The sequence below is a fragment of the Pteropus vampyrus genome, unplaced genomic scaffold (genome assembly GCF_000151845.1).
Source record: "Pteropus vampyrus isolate Shadow unplaced genomic scaffold, Pvam_2.0 Scaffold269, whole genome shotgun sequence".
Classification (NCBI taxonomy): domain Eukaryota; kingdom Metazoa; phylum Chordata; class Mammalia; order Chiroptera; family Pteropodidae; genus Pteropus; species Pteropus vampyrus.
Genome location: NW_011889050.1, coordinates 447,643 through 454,436, shown reverse-complemented (window position 1 = coordinate 454,436; position 6,794 = coordinate 447,643).

Genomic DNA, 6,794 nt, shown 5'->3' with positions numbered 1-6,794 from the left:
TTCTGGCTTCTTAAAGGCTCTTGATTTCCTGGAGCAAGCCTGGGGTCCTCTGTGGCCTTAGATGCTTCTTAGAGCCCACAGAGGGTTAGGTCAAATGGAGGGCTTCCTGGGATGTCTTCAGTAGCCCCAGCTTGAACTGAAATCATCTATATAATTCAAGCAGATGGACCCTATAAATGCCCTTAAAGTCCAGGAAAGAGAACACCATTCTTTCAGCTTATAAGTTAAATGATTATATTAGTTATATTATTTTTCTCCGAGGTAAATATGATTGCAATGATAACCTCAGTTTGAAATCCCATTCTTCCACTTACTAGCTCTTGGAGACGTTATTTCACCTCTAAGTCTTGATTTCCTCAGAGGGAAATGGGTATAATAACATTACCTTTTAAGGTTGTTTCGAGGATTGAATGAACTAATTCATTCCAAGTGCTTAGAACAATTATTGGCACTTAACAAATATTGGATTCCTATTAGACTGCTGTGGACTTCTGTTTTCCAGTTTCCTTGGGCCTCAGGATTACTAGCATTGGGATATGCAAAACGACTTGCTGAAAATAATCTGGGGGCGGGGTGGGCAGTACGTGGGGATACCATGAGCTGAGTCATAGGTGCATGGAGATGCAGGTTAACCATTCTCCCACTTTTATATATGTGATATTTTCCATAATAGAATTTTTCTTAAAATGGCTTGTCAACTTTTGTTCTGGAATTTGTCAAAAGAAGAAACTGTTACAATAATTTTATATGGTCCCATGAAGTGTCATATAGGTTTATTTGCAATAGTCGTAGGTGTTTGTGTGTTCTGCTTGGGGAAGTTCAGGGAAGGCCTTGTGGAGTAGGTGGTCATTTAGCTGAATTTTTAAAAAATATTTTTTAATCAAAAATTTTTATCAGCTTTATTGAGATATAATTTACATACCATTCAGTTCACCCACTTAAAGTGTACAATTCAGTGACTTTTAGTATATTCGCGTTTGTACAGTCATCGCCATGATGAATTCTAGAACATTTTCATCAACTCAAAGAGAAACCCCATGTTCAATAGCAGTTACTTCCTCTTGCCCCTCAGTATCCCCCACTCCACTCAGCCACAGACATATCATGAATTCACTTTCTATTAATAGAGATTTGCCTCTTCTGGACATTTCATGTAAATGGAATCATACGATATATAATCTCTTGTATCTTGCTGTATTTATTTAGTGTAATGTTTTCAAGGCTCATACATGCAGCATGTATCAGTTCTTCATTCTTTTTTATTGCCAAATAATATTTTATTGTGTGGATATACCACATTTATTTATCCATTCATTAGTTGATGGAGCTTTGGATCGTTTCTACTTTTTGTGAATAACGCTGCTATGAACATTTATGTATGTACAAGTTTTTGTATATGAACATATGGATATAGTTGTTTTTATTGCCTCCTGTCTTTTCTTGCTCCTTCCTCCTTTACTACCTTTTGATTTAAATAAATATTTTTTAGCATACCATTCTAATTCCTCTGTTGTTGTTGTTGTTGTTATTATTATTATTACTGTATATATTTTGGTTACTTCTTAGTGGTTACTCTAGTTGTTGAAAATTGAAAGAAGAGTAAAAGACCACCAGGCATAGATAACTTGGAGGACCTGCATATGGCTGGCCTCGAAATGCTTGGCCAGCTGGCCATTCCTGCTCAAGGTCTGAACCTTAAGGAGTGTCTCAATTACCTATTGACACAACAAACCACCCCAAAACTCAGTGGCTTTACCCCACCACTACCATTCATTTGCTCATGGTCCTTCAAATGGAACAGAACTTGGTGGGGATTGCTCATTTCCATTTCATGTGGCTTCAGCTGGGGTAATTTGGCTGAGGTTGGGTCATCTGGGGTATGACTGGGCCTCTCTCCATGGGCTTTCTTGGGCTTCCTCACGGCGTGGGGGCTGTATTCTCAGAAGGAACCTTCTTCTGGAAGCTGTCAGGCTTCCTCAGAAATGGTATAATGTTGCTCAAAGCAAGTCATCATGTCAGCCCAGACTCAAAGAGATAGGGAAGTAGATGAGGGAAGGAAACATGCAGAGTTTGCAAGTTGTTACAAGGAGTGACAAGATGTGAGAAGAGTTTAATATGCATTCTGCCAGTGGCGTTCAGGATTCAATGGTGGATAGCAGTAATGCCAGGAGCATCATTCAGGTGAGCAGCATTGGTAGTGGCACCTTATTCAGACCATTTCAGGGTAGAATCTTGACCATATTTTCAGCTTACCAGGTTTCCTTGGTTCCATCTATTTCCTGAACCTAATTTACCAGTCTTCTCACCCACTTTGGAGCTGAATGATATGCTTCCAATAAACCCCATTTCTGCATAATTTAGCAAAGCCAACTTCTGTGTGCATCTGAGAACTCCTAGTCAATACGAGAACCGCTAAGGACTGTGTAGTATAATAGATAATTTACCAAAGAGGAAATGCACACAGCCAATAAACAACTGAAAAATGTTCTGCCTCACTAACAATATAAAGAAAATATCTAAATTAAAACAATAACAACCAGATATCTTTTTTGACCATAAAATTAGCAAATTAATGTGGTAGAGCTATAAAGGGCATGGTGAGACAAGTTTTTTAGACCTCTGGTGGGATTGTAAACTGGCTTAACCTTTCTGTCTGGGGATTTGGGGGCAATATTCACCAAGAATCTTAAAATGAATCATCTCTTCCTACTCACTTCCAAGAATCTAGTCTAAGCGAATATTTAGAAATGTGGATATAAATTTATACAGCAAGGTGTTCATACCAATGTTATATTTTCACAAACATTGGAAACTTTAATGATGTGAGTCAATTAAAGTGTGATATAATAAGATTTTATGCAGCTATTAATAAAAGCTTATGAAGAACTAAAGATACAGAATGTTGAGTAACGTGGTAACCAAAGGTTATCGATGTGACATATATCAATCATGATGTAGTCAAGGAAGTAAACCATTTTAGGTATTTCAAACAAAGGGACTTTATTATGGAAAATGCTTCACAGGTGATGGAAGGGCGGAGAAGCTAAACATTATGTTGAGGCAACTCACAGATGAGCAACAACGGGAAGCTACTCCACTCCCAGAGCTGGAGAGGTGCTGTTACCAGACGCAGAAGCTGGGCGCCTGGTGGGAGCTAGAACCACAGAAGAGATGCCTCCACTGCTGGAAAATTCCTCCCCAAAGTGGAGAGAGGGACAGACATCTTAACCCTTCTTCCCACCCTAACATTTTGCCAATGAGCCAAAAGTCAGCTGGTAATGGAGCCAAGGGCAGGAAATGAATCTGAGAGTAGATAAACAATGATCACAACGCAGCATGATCTAGACTAGGTAGAAATTATGCTTATTAAATGATGTTAAAAGTAGTTGCTTTTGCTGATGGGATTATATATAATTATTTTCGTGTTTTTCTGTATTTTCTGAAGAACCCGAACGATATTATCAAAATTTTTTTAAAAATGGCAAATGTGTGCGAGGGAGATGCCAAATAAAAATTTATAAAGATGACAAGTGTGTAAGAATGAATATGATGCAGCCAGAGTTTTAGTTGCTGAGTCACTTCGTCAGCGGCCCTCAAAGGGCTGGGTGTACTCTCTTAATGGGCCCGCAGGGGGCGCTCCAAACCAGCACTCGGAGGCCTCCCCAGCCCGGCTGATCCGCTGAAAATTGCCGCGGCCATTGCTGGGGAATAGGTCGTCCTGTCTACTCTCCCAGGGGTTTGTTTCTGTCAGAATCATCTCAGAGCTATCCTTTCTTACGTTTCAGGCAAGCTATTGCCAGAACTCATGAGAAAGCCAAGCACCATCGGAACTAGAAGGTCCTTATTTATCCCTTTGGAGTATTTGGGATGTGTGTCAATTGAACCTTGAGCCTCACTGTATTGATTATGGTTGGCCTAAAGGAACTTGCACAGAGGTGCCAGTGATCACTGGTTAGGGCTCTCAGCCCTAGTTGTCATATAAGAGTGAATGCTTTATAAAATCATCTTTATGTGTGTGTATGTGTGTGTGTATTTTTAAAATTTATTTTAATTATTTTCAAGTATACAGTGCATTCATTGGTTAGACATTTATATAGTTTATAAAACAATCCTCGTAATTGCTCCTTCTCTCCTCTGGTTTTCCACCTAGCCAATATATTAATGCTAACTGCATTTTCTCTAAATAATTGCTTCAAATTGATGAGTGCAAAGCTCCATATTTTGCAGTTTCTGCTGTTTCTTCAAGCCATCTCACCTAAAGTGACTGACTCAGGAGATCAGCTCTGGCCAGTTAACTGGAAAAGTGCCAGAAGAGTGCCAGTTAGAGCTGCACTGAGTGGTCAGAGGACATTTCTTTGCAGTTAAGATGTGTATCATGACTGTTTAGTACCTCTGCTCTAACTCTTACCTGTGCTCTTCTGGGCACTCAGAGCTTTCCTACTGCTGAGGGTGCAGGCTGGGCCGGGCTGGAATTCCTGCCTGCCCGAAGCTCCTGCACCACCTCTTCAGGCAGACGGTTTTCCCTGGACATACAGGTCCTCAGGGGTCAAAGGAGATTTTTCTAGGGTAATGGCACGCTTTCCTGGGGGAGAATGGGACAAACTCTGAATAGGGAACATTGCAAAAATATAACGGGGCTCTGAGGTTGAAGGCAACTTCAGCCTCATGAGGACCCAGCTGGGGCTGCCACTAGGGCTGCCACTAGGGCTGCCACAGTGAGTGCTGCCAACCTGCTGCCTGTACAGAAACTCTGAGGTAACAGCCGGGTCCTGGGGCCCACCCAGGCTGTGCGCCCATCTCAGTTTGCTATGTGTGTATGTGGTTGCAAAATCTAAGAGAAGTTCAGTGAGGTGGAAGAATAATTTCTCGTAATTCCAGATAGCATCCTCCTGCTCCTTACTTCCTAAGAGACTGTGCTTTTAATTGTGTGGCTTTTTTTCCCCCTAATTAAGTATACAATGCTTTAGAACTTTATGCTTTTCTGTTTGGGGAAATGAGTTCAAACCTCTTAAAGGAAAAAATTGCTTTGATGAAACATAAAGAAAGAGATCATGTAAACAAAATACAATGATTAAGGGTAAAGAGGGCAATGGATGCAATTTTAATTGTGAAAAATAAACATGATTTCATCAAAGTAAACTTTCAGGTATGAAAAGTTGAGTCTCTGAATAAGCATTAACCCAAACCGATAATGCTTACAAATGTTGATCTTAGAAGTTCTTGAGGTATTTAGCTGAGCTGAGAGCTGTATTCTCTGGGCCAATGCCTCAGATCAGCTCCTTTCTCTTAAGTACAATTTCTGTGGGTTTTATTAAACCGTTTTTGTTTTTTATAAATGTATAATTCACATACAATAAAATTCACCACAATGTATTCTTATTCCTAAAATAGATTACTATTTCATAAGATGTGTATAGGGAGTTTTAGAATTATGTTTAAAAGTTTGAGGAGAAAAGAAGAATCCTTTTTCTAAGTAAACTTGTAGATTTTGTTTTGAATCGAACACATGTGGTGAGTACTCATTAATTATAAATTCATTTCATGCAGCAAAATATATTTTCTGTGTTCCTCTTTCCATACAAACCAAGTTTTGTAGATCATTTCTAATTTTGAGTGTATTATAAGAGTATAAATAATGTTAGACAATAAGTAAGTGACCCAAAATATTTTTCCAAAATAAAGACTGACTTATTTACTGAATTACTAGAACTTATTTTTCTGAACAATTTTCTGTAATTAAAATAACTAACACTTTTATAATATGAATTTTATAGTAAGGATAATTCTAAAAGAATTTCAAAAGTACGGCATAGGGAAAGTAGTCAGCAGTAATGTAATGGCTAGGTGTAGAGACAGGGAAGATAGAGTAATCGGGAGGATCATTTCAAAAACTATATGAATGTCTAAGCAATGTACTGTATACTTGAAACTAATAATAAAATAAAATTTTAAAAAAGTTTAAGTTTTGGAAGTACTTCAGGAATCATTTTTCTCTGCAAGGAGAGCTTTTACAATTTGTACCTCTAAGTCTAACTTGTTATGTCTTTTCTAACATACGAGTTTTGGGTTTCAGTCCACTTTTATTAAGAAATCTACTTTAAAACTAAAATACTTGGTTAAAAATTTTTTAATCTGGGGGATATGAAGTGGTAAAGAGAGAATTACTTCCATGATTATTCTTTGTGCTGTTTGAATATTTACCAAGTACATGTATTACCTTTCCAAAAATTAAATGGAAAAATTTTTATCAATAGAGTCAGTAAAATATTTGGTGCACTATAGTATTTTTCATTAATGTACTTTTGCCCTCTTAAATACTTTCAGGAATGGAGCTAGACAAATGGATTGAGAGATTAGAGAGAAGCAACAATTAACTAGAGCATGCCTCTGTCCCTCAACATACTCTTTTAATTTATTTTAGACAATTGTCTAATTTTAAAATATTCTCAGTTCTCAATCCAGAATGGCTGAACTTATTTTTAGGGTTCACATGTCACTTGGCAATATAAGATAATTTAAGATCCTGAGAAGTATTTGCTGTAACTGGTGAAATTTTACCTTTCAGATCATTTAGTTCAAACTGTTGGGAAGCGATTAGCTCTTATGTTCTTTTGGTTAAGTAATGGCACTTTGGCTACTGGCGCCATATCTCCAGGGCTGTGGAATGGTCTGCCCAAGGCCTGGCACAGAGTTGCTTGGAAGGGACTGGCTCTATCCAAATCTGAAAACAAGACAGTGGTTTATTTCTGACTTCCTTTATGTAATGTTGGCAAGTTGTCCCTCCCCTCTTTTCC